The 24,986-nt window shown below is 42.7% G+C and overlaps 1 long non-coding RNA gene across 1 annotated transcript in view; it reads right to left on the bottom strand.

The window, feature by feature from the left end:
* Positions 1-992: 992 nt before the first annotated feature.
* The window catches only part of LOC109272901 (uncharacterized), a 73,687-nt gene continuing 49,693 nt past the window's right edge, over positions 993-24,986 (bottom strand). Inside the window, exon 5 of the long non-coding RNA XR_002082656.2 lies at positions 993-1,148. This is a non-coding gene — a long non-coding RNA (uncharacterized LOC109272901). The remainder of the gene's footprint in view (positions 1,149-24,986) is intronic.

The raw sequence follows: 24,986 nt of genomic DNA, 5'->3' as shown, positions 1-24,986 counted from the left end.
GAGGCAAATGGGAAAGGACCATGGGCAGGAGGAATCTCATCACCACACCAATTTGGCTTACAACGCACAGAAACCTAGCCTTGCATTTTGGGTGATTTTCTTGGCACCACATTTCATGACCCTAAAGTCATTTGGTTAAGAAAGGGTAGGAGATCATATTAGTCACCTTGATAGGAAACTAATAACAGTACCACTTCTGCCCTGAAAAACACATTTGAACTTCTATGGGAGATCTGAGAATTCATAGCTCTGGCCCACCTGCATATGAGTCTGTGAAACCATTTGAACAACTAGGGGACCAAAACCATATTCGGGGGAGATATTAAGCCTCTCTGCAGAGGGAACACCCTGTAAAGGGCTGTGGAGGCACAGTTTTGTGTGGGCCTCAGTTATCAACTGCAAACGCCTGTGGGCACACACCTGGGCCTGAGGTGAGCCCCCAGACATTTCCCGGACCACAGCCAATGTTGGGGCGGGATGGCCCTGTGGTTCTTATCGTGATTGCAAACATACCTCAGCAATAACCATCAGGGAACTTTGAAAAGATAGGTTTATTACTCACAAGCCCTAGAGGGGTACACACCATACCCCGGGGCCACACGGCAAAATTGAAGAGAGAGCAGGAGAGAGCCTGGACCAAGGGTTCCACCTTTATTGAGGTCAAGGGAAGGTGCCTAGGGTTGCATGGGCTCACTTTGGTGACTTTAAAACGTAAGAGTAGGAATTAAAGCACTGAAAGGGAAAAGCAAGCCATCTATTGGTTCTTTATGTTGGGCACCCAGGCCCTTCCAAAAGGGGAACTTCCTGGGTGGGGGTGGGGCAGGCTAGCTCTTTATCTACTTGGGTCAGCTGGCAATGTATTTATTCAAGATGGATGCTTTTGAAATGGGTGCTTCGGCAATCAAAAGCTTGATGTCAGGCACTTACATTACAATCAAAAATGCTAATTGTGAGGCACGAACACTACAAGCACACTGTATTCAGTTCAATTCAACCCATTTTTATTGAGCACCTGCTAAATGTGGCTAGATGCCAGGAAGATGTTCTTACAGCTTTAAGGCCACATCTTGGTTTTATTGTTTATTACCAATTCCGTAGGATCACCATCACGTGGGTGGGTTCCCTTCTCCAAGCCTCAGTTTCCTCATCTGTAAAATTAGGAAAAATAATGAAATTTAACTTGTGGGACTTGGTGTTTCAATAAAAATGCATATAAAAGTGATTGTAGGGGCAGCTGGCTGGCTCAGTTGGAGAAGCATGTGACTCTTGATCTTGGGGTTGTGAGTTTGAGCCCCACGTTGGGTGTAGAGATTACTTAAATAAATATTTTTAAAATGATTGTAAATAAAAATGCCAGTAAGCTGTTAAATAACCCCACAGATGTCAGCAGTGGGAACAGGCTGCATATATTGAGAGGGGAGAGGACGGTGTCTTCCTCAGCCCGTTGAAATGACAGCGTGTCTTGAGGAACCTCCTTGATTTCTATAAAATGAAATACCTCCCTTGGTGGGCTATGTGGCAGGCAATAGATTATGCATCACAAACCCTGGGGCCACAATGACTGATAACCTCACCACTACTTACTGGGTGACCTCGGGTGAGTTACTTACTCTGCCTGAGCCTGAGTTTTCTTATCTGTCAAACAGGGGTGTGCAGATTACATAAGTTAATATATGTAAAGTACCCGAACAGTGCCTGACACAGGGAAGTTCTGCATGTGTCTTTGCTATTTGTTATCACGTAGACATTTATTTTTATTTATTTTATTTATTTATGTTGAGAGAGACAGAGACCCAGAGACCATGTGAGCAGGAGAGAAGCAGAGAAAGAGGGAGAGAGAATTCCAAGCAGGCTCCCCACTGCCACGTGCGGAGCCCCCACTCCTCGGGGCTAGAACTCATGAACTGTGAGGTCATGATCTGAGCTGAAAGCAAGAGTCGGTCGCTTAACTGACTGAGCCACCCAGGTGCCCCTTATCACATAGACATTTAAAAGGTAGATGGCTCCCAAATTACAAAGGTCTTGAAAGACAGGCCTTCCCTGAGGATCCTATTTGATATTGCACTCATTCACTACCCACTCCTTGGGTTGTCCGATAAAATACAGGATGCTCAGTTAAATCTGAATTTCAGATGAATAATGAATCATTTTTAGTACAAGTTTATCCCATGCAATATTTGGGACATACATATACTGAAAAAATTCATGCATTGCCTATCTGAAATTCAAATTGAACTGAGCGTTCTATATTTTTATTTGCTAAATCTAACAACCCTCCCAACTCTTACCTTGTTAGATAATTCCAGGCAGCGAAAAGTACCTATGAAAGTGTCATTTTTAAGTTACTTATCATAGTGTCTTCCTCCCTAGAGTGTACACTCCATGAGAGCAAGATCTTGTCTGTGTTATTTCTGTCTGAATTCCCAGGATTGGCAGTGTACCCGGCCCATGGCAGGAACTTAACACAAAGATGTTTTTATAATGACTGAAGAAGGGGAACCTTGCGGTGCAAGGGAGAGGGGCCTTGGAAGCATCCAACTTCCTGCTTTTCCAGTCTTTCTCAAATGCTGCTTTAAAACATCTTTCCAAGCAGCATTCCGGTCCTCATACCAAACCAAGTCTGAGCACTTTGTGTTTGCAGTCTGAGGACCCTGATCCTTCTCAGAGCTTAGACTTCGATCCAGGCTTCAGCGTGGGGTTAGGAAACACGTTATATTTTTCCTTTGAACTGTGAACAATCAATTCTCTGCATTCCAATTCTGTCACAGTCCTGGGCTCCACAGACTACAAGAAATGGACTTGCCTTATGCTAATGGCATTTCATTTATCATTATGGTGCCGAATGAGGGGAGACCATTAAGCTGAGCGTGATGTTTTATTAGTGTGTTTTTCTGAGGTCTGTGACTCTGCAGAACACAATGAATAAAAATGACCTAAATTTCTCTTCGTGAGACGTATTCAGGCTACACTTGCTCAGCCACCCAAGCCTGATGACGCCTTTGGTAAATAGCTTCAGATTTCAAGTCTTTCCTGCTAGAGCATTAGTGCAGGTGTGGCTGTAATTCCATTTAATTTGAATTTTTTTTTTTTTTTTTTTTTTTTTTTTTGCTTTTAGCAATAACTCTGATTTCCCATAAAGTGAAAATCACTCAACTTTTTTTGACTGCTAATTTAGGACTATCTAGACTTTAGGGACTTAGGCACCAGAATGTCTACCCTATGCCTGAAACTGACAATGTTTGCTGCAGTGTTAAAAATGGTGTTTCTAAGTGTGGTTGAAATGTTCATAGCCCTTTCTGATTCAAAGTGTCATATTTGCTGTGTCTGACGGACTGCATTTAAACAGAAATGGCTCTCTCTTTACTTTGGAATTGAGTTTTAAATTGGATGGGTAGTTATTCAAGCAGCGCTGTTATATGTTATAGGGAAACACTGGTTTGTAAGGACCGATGAGGAGTGGGGGAAGGTCCCACTGCCTTGCTTCCTGCATTGGGCATTAGGAGAACCTAATTAGCTACAGAAAACTGATCTACTTTGGCCTTATGCTCCTGTAACATAATTTTTCAAAGAAGAAAAGAAGAGGGACAGTAACATAAATTGCACTTGCCAAAAAGCCTTTGGACGGTTTTCACAGGTCACTTCAAAAGAGACAGATGATAGGAACTGTGGCCCAAGCCTTCCTGTCTCTCTGGTCACAGGAAGGGATATGTAGCTTACACACAACCATATTTTGAGGATGTAAATACTGCTTTACAGCTTCCAGCAGGTAGTTTCAAAACACACGAAGGCTCCCCCTGCCCTTGCTAGTCAATAACTCATCAGAGGGAAAAAAAGTTATACGCATACAGTGTTAATTAACAACATTATCAACACTGGCAAGAAGAGATTGGAAGCAAGCTGTATGTGCAGCATTCTGGAAATTGTTAAGTAAATTACGGTGTGTGGACTGTGATGAAATGATAATTAGAAAGACTTGGATACATGGAAAATGTTTAAGCTAAAGTATCAAGTGAGAGAAAAATTACTGAATTCTATGAGCATTTTGATTGCAACTATATTAGCATAACTAAGTAGATAAATACAAACTGGACGAGGAGGCAAAAATGAAAAGCATAGTTGTATAGAATTAGGTGGATTAAAGGTAATTAATAACTTTTATTTAAAATTGTTTTCTAGGGGTGCCTGGGTGGTTCAGTCAGTTAAGCATCCAACTCATGGTTTCGGCTCAGGTCATGATCCCATGGTTTGTGGGGTCGAGCCCTGCATTAGCATGGAGCCTGCTCGAGATTCTCTGTCTCCTCCCCCGCCCCTCCCGTGCTCAAGCTCGCTCTCTCTCTCTCAAAATAAAAAAATAAACATTTAAAAATAATAATAAATTAAATCATTGTTTAAAGCCAAAAATTATTTTTTAAATAATGGTTTAAAAAAAAAAACACAATGGCAGAAACACGCCATCAGTTTAAATCTCTGAATCTAGTGTCTACTCCTTCATTCATTCTGGAGCTCATTATTAAGGTAATATCCAGCTTATAGAATCATTTAAATTCTCCAAATATTTAGAAGAATGAAGTTGAAACTATTCAGAGGTAAAGACTTCCAATAAGGAAAAAAAAGCCACCCTATTTTAGGATGAGAAGCTTTCAGAGATCACCAAGGATGTGCTCCTTGTATTACTGTTGAGAGAACTCCAGCTCAGGATTGAAGACTCGGGCCTAGGACAATGGGGCAGCCCCTGGTGTGGGACACATCTATCAAGTGAGTCACAGAGGCCTCCCTCTGGTGGGGGATTCCAGCAAGGTTCCTACAGCCCATGGACAAGGCCAGACAAGGGCTCAAGTTCAGCCCCTACTGCCCCCACAGCCAGCACATGCTCTCATTGCACTGCTGTGCTCGGCCTTGATGCTGGGGCTGGGGGAGGCTGGACAGTGTTCCCTTGCCTTTCCTATGAATGTCGAGTGATCCTTTCTCTTCCCTGTTCAAGGCAAGGTTGCCTGTCTGTCACCTTCTCTCTGCTCTGCCCTTGACCCACAGCTGAGCACAGTCTTCTCAGTCCCTGGAAAGCTTTTCCTCTTCTTTGACAAAGTGCTGTCCTCATAGCTCTGGGCCCCTGGCAGAATGGGCAGGGACTTCTCTTGAGGGCAGCCACCCTTTACTGTCAAGAAATTCTAACCCTAGAGCCTAGGTGGCTCAGTCGGTTAAGTGTCCAACTTCTGCTCAGGTCATGATCTCACAGTTCTGGGCTGACAGTACGCCTGCTTGGGAATCTCTCTCTCTCTCTCTCTCTCTCTCTCTCTCCCTCTCTCTCTCTGCCTTTCCCCTGCTCACTCTCTCTTTCTCTCAAAATAAATAAATAAACATTTTTAAAAATTTAAAAAAAAACCTGCAGGACAGTTCCTGGTATATGGTAAACATTTGCTGTGAGTTAACTATTATACTTATCCTAATCTTGATGAGGTAGCTTGGGGCAAGCTGAGGGCAAAATATAGGCTGGCACACTGTCCCCGCCCCCACCAGGTAGAATATGTGTGATATTCCTCCGACACTCCTGGCTACCCAAGAACAGAGGAAAGGGGTTTTAAGTGCTTGCCATGGTGGTATAGGGAACTAAGGCAAATGAAAAATTAAATTCCCTTACTGCCTACAGCCCATTGACAAGTCTTTGAAACAGGCAGACTGACCTCCCTCTGGGAGCTCAGCTGCCTGATGATGACACTTTGCTAGGGGCAAAAAGAGAACCTTTGCTCAACATCATCCTGACCCCTTGAGAATCCTGTAAGTCTACTTCCTTTATCTCAACTGTCCCAAGATATATGCTGGCAATCATACTCCAGGCTTATGGCTCCCCTCAATATACATCTGAAGGGTCTCATGATTGAGGTTTCATTAAATGGTAATAAATGGTATTTCCCTAGCAACACCTAGCCCCTCAATGTCCTGAAAACCTTGCTTCCAAAATACCTTAGAGACTTATGCTGTCCCTGACCCCCTCCCAACCTGAGGCTATATAATGAATTACCCATCACAACCCCAGTGCAGCATTTCCTGCCCATGGGTCCTATCCCCCATGCTTTAATAAAATCACCTTTTTGCACCAAAGACGTCTTCAAGAATTCTTTCCTGGCCATCAGCTCTAGACCCCATGAACCCCCATCATCCCCAAATGTCATCAATCTCTTTGCAAAACAGGAAATGTAACACCTGTCTTCACCACCACCTTTAATGGTTGTGGCTATCAAGTATGTTCTAGAGCTGAGCCTGCTTAGGGCAAGAGTAGAGAACTGGGCAGACTCAGCAACATGAGTATCAGGGTGTTGGGTCATGGGGGCTCTCAGCATGAAGCAGCTCCCCCACTAGGACCACTCTCCCCCCATCAAAGATGAGGAGACCGAGGCAAGTGGGCCAGAGTGTTGATGGGACATGTCCAAGATCACCAAGCTAATTAGTGACAGGACCTGTTTTAAAACCAGATTTATCCAGCTGTAAAGCCCGTATTCTTAGCCACTATTTTGTAGCACCCTTATGCCATCAGTCAAAAAATCAATTCTGCCATATATTACATGAAAAACACGTCAGTTACACTAAATGTCTATAGAATCCAGGGTATTTACGACAAATTTTGTTTTTAATATGTGAAGTTTTTGGTTTTTGTTTGGTCTTACTTGATTTGTTTCTATTTGACATCTTTATTCTGAAACAGAGCACGGGTGAAGAGATGGGGATGGCATGGAGGAACCTTCCAGATCATAGAAGGCCCTCGTTACCCAGACTCTCTGTGGCTGATGATTACTGCAGACTCTTTCATCAAGACTCCAGGACCCAGGGAGGCCATGGCTATGCATCTCCTTTGAGGAAAGGGTTGGCATTAAAGAATCCTCATAGCCCATTTGACCCAGTTATCTGGCCCTGGTGGTCAGAGAACATCTTTACCTTAAACTCTACCTCTCCGAGTCCTGTTAGACACTAATGCCATCTCTCTAAATTGCATTCAGAGCCTGTCAGTCATACTGGATTCAGATTTAAAGCTCATATTAATGAAAATTTTATTTTAAGAATTGGAACAGGGGAAATAACATATGCTTGCACTAATGGGAGAAAACAATAGCAATTGCATCTGCACGTTATGGTTGGGTCTCAGATTCAATGAACTCTGGAATGAGATGGAAAATATAATAAGCATGATTCTGAAAATTGAATAATCAGCATTCCATGTGGTTCCAATTGTAATGCATGGAAAAACATAAGCAAAATAAAAGGATTGTTTGCTCTTAAACTTTTCTGAGCCTGTCACCCTGAAGGTAGACTTCCCTCTTCAAACAATTGCCCATTGTACTGTGGGATAAGGAACACAACCTGCATAGTTGAAATATCACATTTTAAGTCAAATTTTGAAAAAAAAAAATCCAGACACTTTTAAATTTATAGGATTAATCTTCTGTCTTTCCTCCAATAACAAGTAAATTGAATCTGCAAAATTACGTTCAGTATATTATTTTCAACTGTATAATTATTGTTTAAAGATACATGTCTTCAATTTCTTCTGTTCCCTTTTGAAACTCAAGTCCATTTCAAATCTTTTGTTAATAAGCAATTTAGTTCTCAGAGAATGGTTTCTTTGTGTTGGTAATTAAGTGTTATATTTACACAAAGGAAATAGTGAAATACAATCTCTTCCAAAAAGAACATTCTAAAACATTCCACTGAATGCAAAAGCATGACCCTACAGTGTCAGAATTTCTTCTGGGGATGCCAAAAAAAATCCTTGAGCAATTTTACAAGGAACTAAAAAGAAAGTCTGATTCCTCTGAACGATATGGCTCTACAGCTGTGATAGTTGAGGAAATACTGACACCCTTCATTAGCAATTGTGAAAGTGAATAAACAGCGAGTAAGAGATTTGCCACCATGGCAGGAGTTTGCTTCTTTGGCAGCAAATACCTTCAGTGCAAGATTTTTTTTCTGCACATTTAATATAATCACAGATGTGAATTTTTCCCTAAGGGGAACAATGGATGTTAGTTAATATTCCAATAAGCATGCATAGGGGTACGCCCTGACCATGTGACAGGCATTCTCCCACGAGCTGCAGAAGCCTTCCAAGTCTGAGTGAGATGAGGCCCCCCTCACTGGTATCCAGTCTGGTCAGGGAAATATGGGCAATGGAGCAGCAGGAAATGTAAAGCATGTTTAGGAAAGAAGAAGTGAAATATATATATATATTATATATATATATATATATACACGAAGTATATATATATATGAAATATATATATATATACGAAATATATATATATGAAATATATATACGAAATATATATATGAAATATATATATGAAATATATATACGAAATATATATATGAAATATATGTATGAAATATATATATATATAAAATGATTGTTATCATATTATGTGGTAAGTGATGTGGGAAACAAAGGCAGAAGGAAATGGCAGATAAAATTAAATTTCCTTCTGACCTGCAGCCCATTGACAAATAAGGCTAGCAGAGTAAAACGTTTCTCCAGGAACTCCCCACTGCTTTAATGTTAATGTTTTGCTAGAGGGAAAAACAACCTTAGCTTGACAACAGCTAGGCCTCCAGTATCCTGTGAGTCTACTTTAGCACATGAAAATCCCTTTGGAAACTTCCCCTTGACTTTACCTCCCCCAACTCCATAGTGTATAACCAGTCTCTGCTCATGGTCAGAGGCAGCTCTTTTCTGCCCACGGGTCCTGTCCCTGTGCTTTAATAAAGCCACCTTTTGGCACCAAAGGCATCTTCAAGAATTCTTTCTTGGGGGCACCTGAGTGGCTAGTTGGTAAAGTGTCTGATTTCAGCTCAGGTTATGATCTCATGGTTCGTGACTTTGACCCCGCGTTGGGCTCTGTGCTGACAGCTCAGAGCCTGGAGCCTACATCGGATTCTGTGTCTCCCTCTCTCTCTCTCTCTCTCTCTGCCCTCCCCAAATTGCACTCTGTCTCTCTCTCAAAAATACATAAACATTAAACAAATTTAAAAAAAAATTCTTTCTTGGCCGTCGGTTCCAAACACCACCATCACCTCAAAACTTCATCCCTAAGCACGGTTGTAAAGGTTTTATTTGTGATATGTCATAGAGAGTGACCAACTCATCCCAGTTTGTGCAGGATTGTCCCTTTCTGGCAACTAAAAGTTCTGCATACTACACATGCCTCTCAGGCCTGGACAAACTGGGACTTCTTGTCCCTATATACAGTCCTTACAACGACCTTATGAGATTTAGCCTATAATCACCCTCAGTTTACAGATGTAGAAATGGAAGGTCAGAAGGCATGGGAACTTATCCAAGATTGTATAATTGTTAATACATGGGGGAGGGGACTGAGATATGAAATACAGTGCTCTGAACTACTAGGGCAAGACAAATCCCTCAGCTAAAATGGAGCATCTTCATTGCACAGTTCTAAGTGACCAAAAAAAAAAAAAAAAAAAAAAGTTGGTACGGCATCGTGGTGGGATCCAAATTCAAAGAGTTTTCCTGTGGGTGCTGGAGAGCCATTAAAGGTTTCCAAGTAGCAGAACACAGTGGAAACTTTCCTGATTAACTTCATACAGAAGACACCAAAAAAATTAGTTCAAATCAACAATTTGTCCAATCACTCTTCCTGTCTCTAGAAATCTGCAACCTTACCACCACCACCACCACCCCCGCCCTTTAAGGCTACTTCTCCCAAACAATAAACAAAGCAAAGAAAACATTTTGAAGATGCAATAAATATTCTTCTATCCCAAATCCACTTCAGGATTGTTTCTCTTAACTTGTTAGAATTTTTCCCATGTTTCCCTCTAGAGCAGAAACTAGAAATACTTGGAAGGCTGTAAGCAGTTTGCTTAAACACACTTCTTTTATAGTTTATCATGCCTCAAATCTCATTTCCTTAGAGAAATAGCAGGTAGAAAAAATGCTAGATCTAGGTTTTCCTCTGAGAGATGAGAACAGAAGTAAGCAAAGAAATTGTGTGGCGTGATTTAGAGTCTCTGTGTGTGCATGCATCTTTCGTCATTCTACCAATTTCCTGTGAGTCTGCTTATTCCCTTTCATTGCCTTTTATTCTGAACTGTCATATGGTTTATTTTGAGATGGGGACTAAGTGGGGATCTACACATCCTATCTGTTGAGATGTGTGTCATCTGAGATCAGCATAATTCCATAGTCCAGTGCAGGACAGCCAAGCAGAGAAATGTCCATTCAAAGGGAAGGTGGCAATTTTCGTGAGATGCCTCCCCCTGTCTGATTTAAGGAGGTACATTGTGCAGAAATCTGAAACAGCGAGCCTTTGTCCTGGGAATATTTAACTACATTCCATAATGTTTCCTGCCAAGTTGCCAGGTTCATACATTCTCAGGCTCTTGCTCGTTGGAAGTTGAGATCAGTCCCTTTACAGAAACAACCTACCCTTCTCTGTGAGGTCTTGTCCAACTGGTCAGAACTCCTGTCCCAGGGTTTATTTGATGATACATTATATTGAGAAATTAAACAGAAACATCATTAGTAATGTTGACAATATTCCCCACACACATGAAATATTTAATGAAAATCAGGAGCTGGGGAGTTGAATTTTGCACACAGAGAACCTGTGTAAGATGGATGTTCTCTGATTGCAGATGCAAGCATTTTCCCCCCAAAGATCTTTGCAAATGCCTAAGAGCTGTCCCTTGTTTTGCTTTTAGTGACAGGGAAACATCCATTTAGTACTCTCTTGCCTCGGTTGATCCCATCCAGAATAGGATATCCAGAGAGAATTTAAAAGTCCAGGGACGTTCTGAATATGGAAGCACAAGGGTAGAACCAGCCCAAATGGTTGGTGCCATCTGCAAAGGAGTTGGCAGTATGAATGACCAAAAGAATCCTTACTCTTCACTGGATGAGTGAGCTCTCTCGCATTCAAAAGAAGGTTGCTAAAGGAGAGTACACGTAGCTAAAGGAATTATTTACAGTGGGGATAGCTGAGGCTTCAAGTAAGAAATAAGAATTAAAAAACAATGCGGTTTGGTCCCCTAGGTGATTTGATGGGGCAGGTAGGGTTGAGAACCACTGACTACAGAAAGCTGACTTAGGACTCTGCTCAGGCATTTCTGGTTTGCCCCAGTCCCCACTCAGGGCACTGCCCATGATCAGCCTTCTCCTTCAGTCTCCATGTGTGTCTTTAGACTCTTGACCTTTGGAATCCCACAATTTTCCCAGCTTTGAAAACCTCCAGCCATCATTGGCTCTACAGAACCCAAGGCTAGGCAATTAGAGAAGAGGGTTGGACTTTGATTTCCATGGAGTTTGTTTGGGCTTATGATTTCAGGGACCATATATACCTGGAAGCACAGCTTTTAGTTCTGATGGCTAGTCCCAGCAGCGGTGTGCTGCCATGGGCTTTGATGAGAACCTAAATAGGAAAAATCTGTTATCCTGTGAGGTGTGGGTAAATGAAAATGTCAGATGTCATGCCTCTGCTTTTGTTCTCTGGTGAGCCTAATTGGGTTCTTTCTATTAAAGGTGGAGTTCCTCACTTACAAAACACCAACCTGGTTAGATCACAAGAGATATAAGGCTAGTCCTTCTCATGCTGAGGACCTCCCACATACGTGAAAACACTGTAACTCCTCATTCAAACCATTAGAATAACTGTCATCAGGCTTCAGCCATTCATACAACAAATAGATATTCAGCGCCTAGTGTAAGCTAAGTACTGTTATAGGCACTAGAGGTATTGCAGTGAACAAAGCAAAGGTGTTTCCATATGGAAGTCACATCCTGCTTGGGAAGAGAGACCATAAGTAAATAAACAGGTAAACCTATAATGTACGAGATGGCATTTTAGTTATGTATTACTGTGTAGCAAATTACCCCAAATTTAGGAGACAACAAAGATTTATTACCTCAAAGCTCTTGAGAGTCAGAAGTCTGGGAGCAGAGTAATTGCCTGGTTCTGGCTTAGGATCTCTCCTGAGGTTGTAGTCAAGTTGTCAGGAGGGATGCAGTCCCGTCTAAAGCTTTGCCTGGCTTGGGGAGATCTCCTTCCTTCCTTTCCTATCATGTTCCTCACCATGTGGACCTCTCCAGAGAGCTGCTCTCAAGTTGAGAGCTGGCTTCTCCACAGTGAGTGATCCAAGAGAAAGAGGGGTTAAGACAGAAGCCATGGTATCTTTGATAACCTCATCTTGGAAGTGACATGTCACTGATTCTGTTGTATTCTCTTGTCCCTAACCCTGATAAAAGTGGGAGAAGGCTACACGAGGGCAAGAATACCAAGACGCAGAGATCTTCGGGGCTCTCTCGAAGGCTGGCTTCCATGGATGGTAGTAAGTGCTCTGGAGCAAAAAAAGCAGAGTAAAAGGACAGAAAAGGCTGGGGGTTGGGATGGCTACTGGTTGTTCTTGAGACAGATGGTCAGGGAGGACCTCACTGATACAGCGCAGAGCCCTGAAGGAAATGAGGGAGTGGTTTTATGACTTGCTTTTTTAAAGGTTTCCACCAGGGTTCACATTTTCGGGGAAGACTTCCCTCAGCTCCTGTCTCACCTATCAGGTTTGCTAGGAACCCCTAGGTATTCTCCCAGGGATCCCACATCCCTGAAAGCTCTTGTCATCTTTTGCTGTCCTCTTTCTTCCTCTTCCCCTACAGGGGACATTTCTTAGCGCCATGGACAATGTTTTGTTCATCTTTGCATCCCTAGTAAAAGATCAGTTAATGTTTGATGAACAAATGAAATAAATGAAAAGATGCACTTACTCTGCAGTCTTTTTTGGGGATTTAGCTTGAACCCCTCTTTAACAGTACATGGGATTTTTCGTGTTTTTTTAAATTAAACATCAGTTATCTTTTGTCTAAAGCAAAAAAGTCCTTTGACATGGATTGCTATAGCTACTTGAAACATCTAAGTCTCCCCCTCTGCTGCTATGTCAATTGCATTGCCTACAGACACTGTTAGTTTATAAAGCACCATATGGAACAAAACTACGTGGCAACTTATTGAAAGGGAACATTTTGTGAGAAAAATATTTTTGTTCCCATGCGGTAACGTTTCTATTAAATAGCTTCTAAATATGTAAAAAGGAAAAAAAAAACCCTCCAAGTGGCAATAGAATACCCTAAGGAATCTAGAAAGCATGCAAAACAGCAATATTATTTTATAATGAAAAACAGATATGAGTAATATTATTTCTTCCTACCCTCCTTTCTTTTGGCAATCATTTTCTTTCTAAATATATGTCCTTTGTCCACTAAATCGCATGCTCTGATTCACCCACAGCCCTGGGCCAGAGGCAGCCACTTATACAAAAGACAGTCGGTCACTCACAGAAATATGTCCCCCTTGTGTTTGGGAACTAAACCGTCATTCAGAACATCAGCAGTGGCTCTCTGTGTGGCTCTAGAGGTCTAGTCTGGCATGTAATTTAGGATTGCCCCCAGATTTCAGCCCTGAGAACTCAAAAGTACCAAAGCCATAGAAATTGTAATGCGCATAAGAATCCCAAGAGTACCGGGGCGCCTGGGTGGCGCAGTCGGTTAAGCGTCCGACTTCAGCCAGGTCACGATCTCGCGGTCCGTGAGTTCGAGCCCCGCGTCAGGCTCTGGGCTGATGGCTCGGAGCCTGGAGCCTGTTTCCGATTCTGTGTCTCCCTCTCTCTCTGCCCCTCCCCGGTTCATGCTCTGTCTCTCTCTGTCCCAAAAGTAAAAAAAAAAAAAAAAAAAAAAAAGAATCCCAAGAGTACCTTGTGAAAAGCAGATTCTGGGGGGGATCCTAAGAGTCAGTGTTTCTAACAGACTCCTGGGTTATTGTAGGTAGCGGGCTGGGCTGGTGCTCATAACATGCTTTGCATAATAAGATACTAAAATAAGTTTGGAGAGTCCGAAGTTTACCTGTCTGCCTACATCTGTAGATGGTTTGAGATTATTGTTTCCTTTCTTTTACTTTTCTTTTATTTCGTTTATTATTATTATTTTTTAATCATCCTAACGAGAGAGCAGCCTGGATGGCTCAGTCAGATAAGCAACCAACTCTTGATTTCAGCTCAGGTCATGACCTCACGGTTTGTGAGTTTGAGCCCCTAATCGGGCTCTGCACTGACAGTGAAGAGCCTGCTTGGGATTCTCTCTTTCTCTCTTTCTCTCTCTCTCTCTCTCTCTCTCTCTCCCTCTGCCCCTCCTGTGTGCTCTCTTTCTCTCAAAATAAATAAATAAACTTAAAATTAAAAAAAAAAAATAAATCATCCTAATGAGGAATTCCCTAATAATTAAGAAACAAATTTATTTATTAATTTACAAAGTTGTTAAACCATATATTCTCCACAAGATAATCCATATTTCAGGTCTCTGTTCCCTTAAAAGATTAGTTTGAAAAACGTGTTCTAAAAACAAAAAAGAAAAGAAAAAGAAAGAAAAGAAAAACACGTTCTGCCATACATTTTCACTGGAACAAATGCCAATGCCAAGGAATCTATACTTTAGAATTCAAACCAAAACTAAATCCTTGCCTCTTATCTCCACATCAAATGTTCTGTGTTTCAAGCAAGCATACACCACAACTTCTCAGTCTTAAGATGTTTTTTCTTGGACCAAACACCCAGACTTTAAAATCAGAAAACACATTAGGGTGCCTGGGTGGCTCAGTCAGGTAAGCCGTGGACTCTTGATTTCGTCTTAGGTCATCTTGTAGTTTGTGGGATCGAGCCTCGCATCACGCTCTGCACTGATGGTGAGGATCCTGCTTGGGATGCTCTCTCTCTGTCCCTCCCCACTCATACTCTCTTTCAAAATAAATAAACATAAAAAATTAAAAATAAAAATACAAAAATGAAATCAGAAAATGTATTATCGGAATCCAATCTGGGTCAACGCTTGCTACAGGGGTGAGTTTGGGGAGACACCACAGGAAACAAAGGGGAAACTAAATTTGAAGAGCTCTCAGTTACTCTTTTCAAGTCACTTCCAGCTTTTTTCTATTTTATATGTTGAGGCGCAATTTTTAAATATACCACTCTTATAATGTAAAGTGGAGAGGAAGCCAGGAGACTTAAACCTGTGTTCAGCACTAGCTTAGTCCCTATCTATGTCCAGTTAGCCTGGGACACTACCCATGGCCTCCCCATGACTCGGCGTTTGGGAAAATGGACCAGCAGAGCTCTTGTGAGAGCAAATGAAATACTACAGCATTACTTGGGGAGTAAGTGCAAAGTATTCTCACATGCATGCCCTTGCTGGGGCAGCGGCAGGAAGGGGGGTGCTGGGGTCATGGTTAGGATGAGAAGAAACAGTCTAGAGCCCAGGGCACGGTAGAACCTGCAGGGAAATTGCCATTGCTTTCCCAAGGATCATCCTGCCCTGGGAAAAAGTTTGAATGGTCCTATAAAGAAACTGGACCCTTTTCCTGTTCCCCATTAGGAAAACCGGCGTCATCAAAAGTAGTGGAATCTTTGGGGAAAGGGAGAGTGTTTGGCGTGTTAACATTCAGTTCTTTCCCAGCAGGGCCGATGAGAAGACCATCTTAGAATATACCTCGTGGGAATATGCTAGAGAGTGTTTCCTGAACTGATAGCCTGGGAGCAAGCAGGACATCAGAAACTGGCTTAAGTGAATTCATAACTCATTGTAACTGGAATCATGTCATCTGACTGGGATACTTTTTTTTTTCTTTTGGTCAATATAATTTCAACCTGAGGAGGAAGCATGGAAGAATAGAAGTACAAGGAGCCTGGGTCGAATCTCCGCGTTTAAACTCTGGTTTAATCCCTGCTCTGTCATTTACAAACTGAATGAATTCAATTTCCTCACATATAAAATGAGCATATGTTGGGATTTGAGCAGGTCAGTAAATAATGCTTTTCTTCTCCTCCAAATGAGAATCTGAATAAAATAAAACCAGATACGAGTGGAATTGAAGGGTCAACGTGAGTTTAATAACTGGCACGTCAGGCTTTGGGAATACAGCCTGGATTCATAGCCAGTAATTCCCAAGATTCCTAATATTTCACCCTTTCCAAAAACCAAACCAAATTAGGGCAAAAGAGCTAAACAGTCATAACCATTTACCTTCCCCAAAGGTTACTCTTGGCGATGTAGAAAAGGATAATGGGCATCAGACAGATCAAGTCACTTCCAAAACAAGAAGAGAATCAGGGACTCTATGGTCTTAAGTCACCTGGGAAAAAACAGTGGGCCAAAGGCTGTGCAGACCCTTGGCCATCCTACCAACTGAAACAAGGAAGCAGCTTCTGTAAGAGAGACGCTGGAAGGGTCTGGATAGAAGCCTGAAAACATGAGGACAGAGGAAAGGGTTCCCCAGATACCATTCCTCTCCCCCACCCACCTCATAGCATTGGTGAAATAAATGCGATCAAGGAGTTGGAGTACGAGAAAGCCAGTGAGCGAGCCTTGGTGATCATTCCTTCTTCTTTCTTCTCTCCCCCAGCCTGCTTTAGGAAATGAGAGAGGCCAAGTTGTGAAGCAGCTTCCTGAGACTCTTTCCGGAGGGCCGCAGCATCTACCTCAGTCTCCCATGTCTAGCTGGAACCAGCACACCTCCTGGTTCCACCAAGCACCTTGGGCTTACACCACCGTGGTCCCCGGTCCTGATTATTTACTGGCCGAAAGAATCCTTGCTGGGTGATTCTTATCCTGCTGCTGTCTTCCTAGCAGGAAGTTTTTTAGGCAGAGAAACAAGTTCTCCTCCCTTTGTTTCCAAATTACTGCTTTTTCTTGCCTCTTTTCTCTTCCCAGTCTCCTTTGCTGAGTTCTTTTTAATGAAGGTTGGCATTTCCCAGGTGTAGTTCTTTCTCTTTTCTTATTTCCTTCTGCTTGTTGCCTCTGGATGGTCCCCTCTCCGTCCCATGTTTTCAACTACACAAGCTGCATTTGACCCAATTCCTAATCTGTGTCCTGCCCTACCTGCCCGGCTCACAGCCTCCCATCTTCAGCGGCTGTGCCCCCACCTCGATTCCCTTCCAACACCACAAAGGTAACTCCCTTTCTTACCTTCCATCCCTCAAGCTCCTTCTCTTTCTTATATTTCCCGGCTCTAGTTTTCCACTTTCCCCGAAAAAATATCTTAAAATTATCCTCAGTTGCCAATTCTTTCTTACCCCCTGCCTTTAATAGACACTCAGTTCTGTCAGTGCCTCTTCCATCTGGTGCTTCTCACCATGACGGCTATCACTGGCTTAGACTCGATCTTGATCTTGCACCTGCCTCCTTGCAATGGCCTCGGAAATGATCTCCCAGCTACGAGTGTCAGCCTCTCTAGTATATCGCCCACCCTCATCGACAGGTAAGGTTGTCTACAAAAATCTATTTCTCCCCTTCCCTCACACACACACACACACACACACACACACACACACAACTTGCAACACACCCTTGAGTCTCTTCACCTCATGCTCTGAGTCTGCACTTCTCAGAATGACCAACAAGCTTTCTGGCACCCAGTTCCCGTGCCTTGTCTCCCATTTATGCACCCACCACATCTTAGGACCCGATGGCACTGAATTTATATCACCGTTCCCAGGACAGTCCATGCCCTTTAACACTTCTCTGTTTATGACCTTCCTGTGCCCTCCATTTTGAGTGTCCTTCCCCAACACACACCCCTACTCACTGCCTTGTAAACAGATTTTTCCTTTAAGGATAATCTCAGATGTCTCTGCCTTGGCAAAGCCTTCCCTGACTTTCCTGCTGGTTACCTACATGCCTTCTGCATGCCCTCGATATTTAACTGCTGTAACAGTCATGCATAATCAAATTGCTGGTCATCCATTGGCATTTACGATTCTCCCATTAATGGTAGCTTCTTGAGAACGGAATCATTTTTTTCATCTCTTTGTTTCCAGCATCTCGATATTGACCCCCTGTTAGGTATAGTCACTCTGTCATTCATTGCACGCAGAGATAAATGGAAGAATGAAAATTGATTTACTTTAGTGTGATAAAGTGTTCCCATTAACTGCAGGTCTGAGAATCAGGAAACACAGCCCCAGGCATTGGTGTTGCCTGCACTTAGCCTTGTGAACTTAGACAAGTCCCTCCTCCAGGTGTTTGGTGTTTTGGTTCTTCAGTCGGAACAATGGTCAAATAATAACTAAACAACTCTCTTTCTTTTTTTTTTCTTAACAACTCTCTTAATGGGTATTAATGGCAACATGAGAAATTACATGTTTCAGTATATTTCCATGTCTAATACACAAGTTCAGTATGATGACATATATCAATGCTACATAAAATTCACTCTGGCCAAACATCTAGGTGAGTTATGTGAGATACTTTGTAATAAGTGAGTAAAAAGATGCTATATATGCAGAAAAAGATTTAAAGAATTAAACAGAACCCAGTTTATGGTCTTCTTATTAAGCCATATATATTACCAATTAACAGTCAGTAACATCCTGACTTTATAGATAGGCTTGCTTAGATTCCTTTTTTAATTTACACAAGGATTTATTTTTAAGTCAGACCTCTCCTGGGCTGTGAATTCGGGCCAGCCTGTCTTCAAACTTCTTCCCGACATTCTGAGAAATAAAGAAAAGAAACAAAGAAAGAAATTAGAGGCGAATACACTGCTTTGGTACTAGAACTCACTCTATGTTAAAATCGCTCTGAAGAAAATAATTCCAAATACAGAAAACTCTTTAGGCCCTGAGAGTTCATCACAATATTTTCTCCTGCAAGAAGAAAAAAAAAAAAAAAAATAGAAACAACCGAAACATCCAACAAGAGAGCAATGGTTAAATGCGTTACAGCATATTTGTGCCATGGAAACAATGCAGCAGTTATATATTCTGTGACAAGATTTGTAGCAATGTGAGCAAGCGTTTGTGTTACAATTTTGTGTGAAAAAGCCAGGTGAAGAGCACGTGTACAAGATGAGGACAAGTATCTAGAAAATAAGCATAAGAAACCAGAAGTACACCTGCATACCCTTGGCTATTAAGAACCATCTTGTTTTCAGGAGTAGGAACACTGCACCCAGAACTTTTCACCCATCGGCAGACTTCCTCCGCCAGTTTCCCCTGTGGGGAGAGGATTTCAGTACTCTCATATTCCCAGCCTTACTTCATTTCTCAGAAGGTTTTTTTTTAATAACTCATGTTTGATTACCAAAGTAATTTATGTTCACTTGAAAATCTCCCTCATTTTAAAGTTCCTTAACCATGTCTGGTTTGAAGTGAAATTGGAAAGTGATTGTTCTTTCAGCGACCAAGACTTTTGGCAGCTTGCCTCTGAACAGAGCTCGGCATTACATAACTCTCAGTTTTGTAGAAAAACTTTCTAAAAGAGCCAACTTCTAGAACCCGTCATTTCAAAACGGCTCTTAAGCAGATTGTAAATGGATTTTACCACCGCCGTGGTGTTACTTCCAGCATACACACTTGGAAGCGTGATACAATTTATGGGTTGCTTTAATGCCTTGTAGTAGGTGGTGAATTCTAGGTAAACAAAGGGATCTTCCTCTCTCCCCCAAGAGGGCTGTTGGTGAAAAATTACCAACTAGAGGGAATAAAAAGAGAAGAGTAAAGCCTACTTAAGAAGAAGATGTGGGCCGGGGGATGCCCATCTTCTCGGTGAGTCAGGCAGCAGATGGGTGAATACACCTGACATGTAACACTCATCCCAGCTCTGTCATATGTTCAGAGGCTCTGGGGTCCTCACTGGTCTGAATAAATCTTGCCAGGGCCCCAGTGTAGATAGGCTTTCATACCAAATCACCTGGCATGACAATTATAGTCTGCAGGGCCTCACCCCAAACCCACTCAACTGCAATCTCTGGGGTGGGCTTCAAGATGCTGCATCTTAACAGTGTTTCTCTTCTCTCTACAGAAGAGAAATCTGAGTACCAACATGGGAACTTGACTTGCTTAAGGTCACACCACTGGGTGGTAGCAGGACCTCCTGACCTCCAGGTCAGTCCTTCTCTATGGAGAAATTAGGCCTTAGGACAGACCTGTGTAAAAACAGAAGGCTGCATGTTATGGGTGCCCAGGCCAGACACAAATATACCCTAAACATTGGGCTACCACCACTCCCGTCCTCCTTGGTTCACAGAGGTGTGTCTCTCAGAGGTTTTTAGAGGGAATGAAAGAAGAAAACTAAAAAATTGAAGCTGGGCTTCTGCAAACACATGTCTTAGAGAACTACTCACAAGGTAATCCATGAAAACAGAACTCCATTATTGAGGAAGTCACCGTATCCTTTCTTACTATCGTGAATCATCTCGAGAAGTCACTTGTCATGTGAGCCTATAAAGGCACTGAGAAGTCCTACAATAAATAAACCCATTTAACTTTCCTTATTCTTGTAATTCACTGACATATTTGACAGAAGTGTGTGTGTGTGTGTGTGAGAGAGAGAGATCGTTAATATTTTTGAGAAACTAGTATTCTAGAGAAACCATCTAATCGCCCAGAAGTCTCCTTAGTCAAATCCATGTCACCAACATGAGCTGGCTAGTTTGGTGGGAAAGCACTAAGCTCAGAGTCTGGAGAGCTCTCTAACACTTGCTAGTTTTGAGACCTTGGGAACATCTCTTGCCTCATCTTACAACTGAAGAAGCCGAAACTAAGAGATACATGCCTTTTCTGTCCACTCTATGGGGTTGTTTGTATGACCACACAGAACTGCCCACAGAATAGGCAGCACTATACAAGTAAAGTTCCATCATCGCTTCTCTTCTACTCCTCCTCATCCTTCTCTTCCTTCTTTCTCACATGCTCATCACTTACGAGGTCATCTCCATCCCGGAGACCTCAACCTGTCTTTAATAGCAGGGCCTTGACAAGATGACACCACGAATTTGTTGTGATACAAGTATGGCACCCAAGGGTGACCAGCTGATTCTGGAGTTGCTATCATATCAACATTCTCTTGTCATTCATGACAAACTCTCAAAGTATCGACTATAAATGGTAGTGACTCAGGGGTCAAATCTTTCTCACTGAATTACAGGTCAGTTATTCACGTAATTGATTTTCCTCTCTAGAGACACTGGCATTGCTAACACTGTTCCAGTCAAATGGCAGAGGATAGAATCATTTTCCTTGGTCTGTGTTCCAGTGGGTTATTCTCTGACCAGCACACTTTTATCAGGAGCAACTCCTTCCCTCCTCCCTAAGGGAGGGACCGTACTGTAGAGGAAGGGGATGAAGGCTAGAAATGAACGCATCAATCTGTCACACACTGACCTTAGAGAAATAGTCACTCATGTGTGTCATTGGCCTGATGAAGTGTGACAAGGCACCATGCTTCATTCATCCCTGTGCCCCTCAATGTTTGGCACGGTTCCTGTTACCTCCTAGGTTCTCAGGAAGTATTCCTGAGTGAACAGACGAATAAATGAATGAACTATGTCCTACAATGCCCAGCATATTTTCTCTGCTTTAATGGGGCCTCCATGAGCCATCCTTCTCACCCATGATTGGCCACACCTTATCATGAGGTTGAAACATTAATACACTCAGAAAACGAGAAAGTAGACATCCAGAAATGAATAGAACAATCTTTGGACTCTCAATGATCTCACTGTGCAGTAGGGGAAATTTATTGGGCTGCAAGTATCCCAGGGTAAGGCCATGGCAACATGGGAGGTGGTTTTATTTCCCCCAATAGATTTTAAGCTCCCGGAGGGTAGGAGTCATCTTCGGTGTGGTCATCAACATCTTCATCTTCCTCTTCATCCTCATTGTGTAAACTCCATGAGGACAGGGAGTTGCATGCATTCCAAGCACTCAACACAGCCCCTGGCACATAACAGGTGCTTTTTAATCCTCAGTGAAGTGAATAATTAGTATCAAGTCTAACGTTTTCTGCCTGCTTCTTTCCAGGCACTGTGCCAAGTACTTTATGTTCATTATTTTAACAACAGGAGGAAACTAGGAGCAGAAATAGGTGCAGAAATGTCCTAAGTTGATGGAGACACACTTCTTACCTAGGCAATCTGACTCCAGAGAACATGCTCTTACCCACATCCCTCCACATTATGAATATCCACAGCTCCCTCTCATGCTTTGCTATGTCCCTCATGGTTCCTTGTGGGATGAGTGGCAAATGTCAAGTACATGAAAGGACAAGTTTCCAAACCATATTAACAACCTTGGACTGTTGACTATACCTATCCCTGCACTCCAACTGTCCGACACCAAACGAAGGTTAATAAAGGAACAGACACAGGATTAACCAGATAAGCATGCCAATCTTAAACCCTGCCCAGTCAGGCAGCTAACAAGATTTTTATTGACAGGAAAATAAAGACTTCAGAGAGAAATATGATGCATTCTGCCCTGTCTTTAAGTGAAAAATGAGTTGGTCCAGGGACGTAACAGATCATTTCCCCTTTCAAAGACACTCTCTCTAGTTTCTCTCCAGTGATACTGATGCAACCAAGCAAACAGCAGGACCACTGGTTCAACTGGGACAGGGGGACAAAAAGCCACTGAGACAGGGGGACAAAAAGCATGATGGATGGGGACAAAAGGGAGGAGCTACACAGCTTCCTAGGCCTGGAGAATGCCCATGCCACTGGGAGGGACATCTCTGTATGTGCCAAGAAGTGTGCTGAGCATTTTCCCCTTGAAATGCAAACAAGAATGTACCTGGGCAAGGGCTAATATCTAGTGCCGAGCAATATTAAATAGAAAAATATTAAATAGCAAAGCCTCCTATTCTCAATAATTATATTTAATTCATGTCAACAAATATCTACTAGTCACCTACTCCGAGCCTGGCCCTGTGTTAGGGATTTATTTTCTTTATTCCTGAATTACCTAATAATAGTAGAAACACCTAATAGTATGTGACACTTTGCAATTTACAATGTGCTGTTAACATCTGCTCATTTTGATTTGGTACCCAGGCAATGGGATAAGCACAGCAGAATTCACTATGCCTGTTTTACAGTTGAGGACACCAGGGTTCAGAGAACAGCCACTAAGAGCTCCCACTTATTGGGTGCTCAACCTATGCCAGGCACCAAGCAAAGAAGTCTGCATACGTTATTTTTACAACGACCCTGTAAGGTAGTTACTTTATTATCTCCACTGTACAGACAAAAAAACTGAGGCCTTAAGTTTCCCAAAGTTGCTCAAATAGTAGGTGACAAAGTTGGTATTTAAACAAAGGAAGTCCTATACCCTTGCTCTGAAATCCAAGGCTCTTCTGTCTTCAGAGGTTAAATAATTAGCCTAACATCATGCAAACTGTGAAAGGTAAGGCTCTCCTCCTACTACAGCTCTTTCCTTTATTCCTGCTGCTTGAGGAAGTTATTAATATTGGAAAGGGTCCCTGCTTTAAAGGCATTTGTCATCTGGTAAGGGAGACAAGACAAACGTAATACAGAGATGATATCAAGGCAGGGCCAAAGTCTAGCTTTTCCTCAATTAATAAGATCTCTAGGCATAAAATACTGTTTGTGTTCAGAACAGAAAGAAAATCAATAGGTATGCAGTCGACTACGAGCAAACCTTCCTTGAGAATTTAGTTGCACTAATATTTCACTTGCCTTGGTGGAGGCATCTGCCCCTAGGGAATACTTAGATGCCGCCCACACCTCCTTGCCCCGTTGCATTTAGGAAGAGCCATGTGATTCATTTTGGATAATAGGTTGCAGTTGGAGGTGACATGTATCACTTCCCAATGGAAACAGAAAGAGCACGCGAACTTTCTACATGCCCTTTTTTCCCAGCAACATTCCAGGTTATGAGGGCCTTATCAGCCTATGTTCCTGAGTTTCTTTGAGGAAAAAAGCCTCCTGCTGAACTTCACTGGATATTTATTCTGGAGGAGAAATCACTCTGTTGTGTGTTAGCCCCTGCAATTGGAGGTAAATTTGTTGCTGCAGCAAAACGTAGCCTATCCTAACTAATGCAGAGGGATGAAGCCATTTAAAAGGAGAACACACCAAAGAAAGGTTGGGATTTAAGTTATGCCTCAGAAATTCTACACAGGGGTAGGTGAACATGGGAGGCTGGAAGTCCAGAAGAGAGAACAGCCCCCAACACTTAGCAGAGGGTGTGTGTTGGGAACCAGGATTGGCTATAATGGGATTGGGGAAATAGGGTAAGGCCAGAAAGAGCTCTCAGTGCCACACCCAAGGGTTAGAATGATAGCTTGATGAGGCTGGGAAGTGCCTTAAAGATCATCTTGTAGTTGAAAAGATATAATCTTGTCATTGCTTATTATCTAATTATAAATCATGACAATGGTGCTGAGCAAGAAGCACAGAGCACTTTGCGGCCCATAAGAGAAGGCCGTGGTCAAGTTTGTTGGATAGAGGAAGACTTCCAGGAAGCACTGGGAAGCTGAAAACCAAGGACGAAGCTAAACAGAAAAGTAGCAGCACATCCCAGGCAGAGAGAGAGGCAGTCTGCAAATGCCAGGAGGAAAGGGCAGGACATTGACAGTGCGGAGAGACAGAGTCGGGGAAGATGAGACTGAAGAGGATGGTTTCCCATTCCTTGCCACGACCTACCAGGCTGCAATAACAGCCCCATTGAGAGCGACAGGGAGGCCCTGGCCAGGTTGCAGGAGCGAGGGCAAAAACGAGCCGTAGATGTGACAGCAAACTAGCTGACCCATGGGGGAACAGATGTGAGGGAGGTCAGACAGCATGGGAACAGTTAGGAGCTACTGGGCTTATCCAGGAGGGGGTGGCAATGGTTTGGTTAGGGGGCTGGAGGGAAAGGTGGGAAGAAGGGGATGGATCTGAATGATGTACATGAAGTTACAAGGTCGATTGGGAATGGAGGGTGAGGGAGAGGAGGGGCCAAGGATATCTTCTAGTTGTACAATCGCACAATTGTGCAGATGGTGTTGATGTTGACTGAAGTAGTAGAAAAGAGAGAAGAAGCCATGTTTGTGGAAAGGGAAGATAGTTAGGTTTTGAGCCAGTTGGAAGAATCCAGATGGCGCTGTATAGATGCCAGCCATCCAGGAGGGCCTGGGGATTGAGGAGAAATGGGTCCCTTCCCAGACCCCG

Source organism: Panthera pardus, unplaced genomic scaffold, assembly GCF_024362965.1.
Source record: "Panthera pardus isolate Hobbes unplaced genomic scaffold, ASM2436296v1 HiC_scaffold_22, whole genome shotgun sequence".
NCBI classification, from domain to species: Eukaryota; Metazoa; Chordata; class Mammalia; order Carnivora; family Felidae; genus Panthera; species Panthera pardus.
This window is presented reverse-complemented; position numbering and strand designations above follow the sequence as displayed.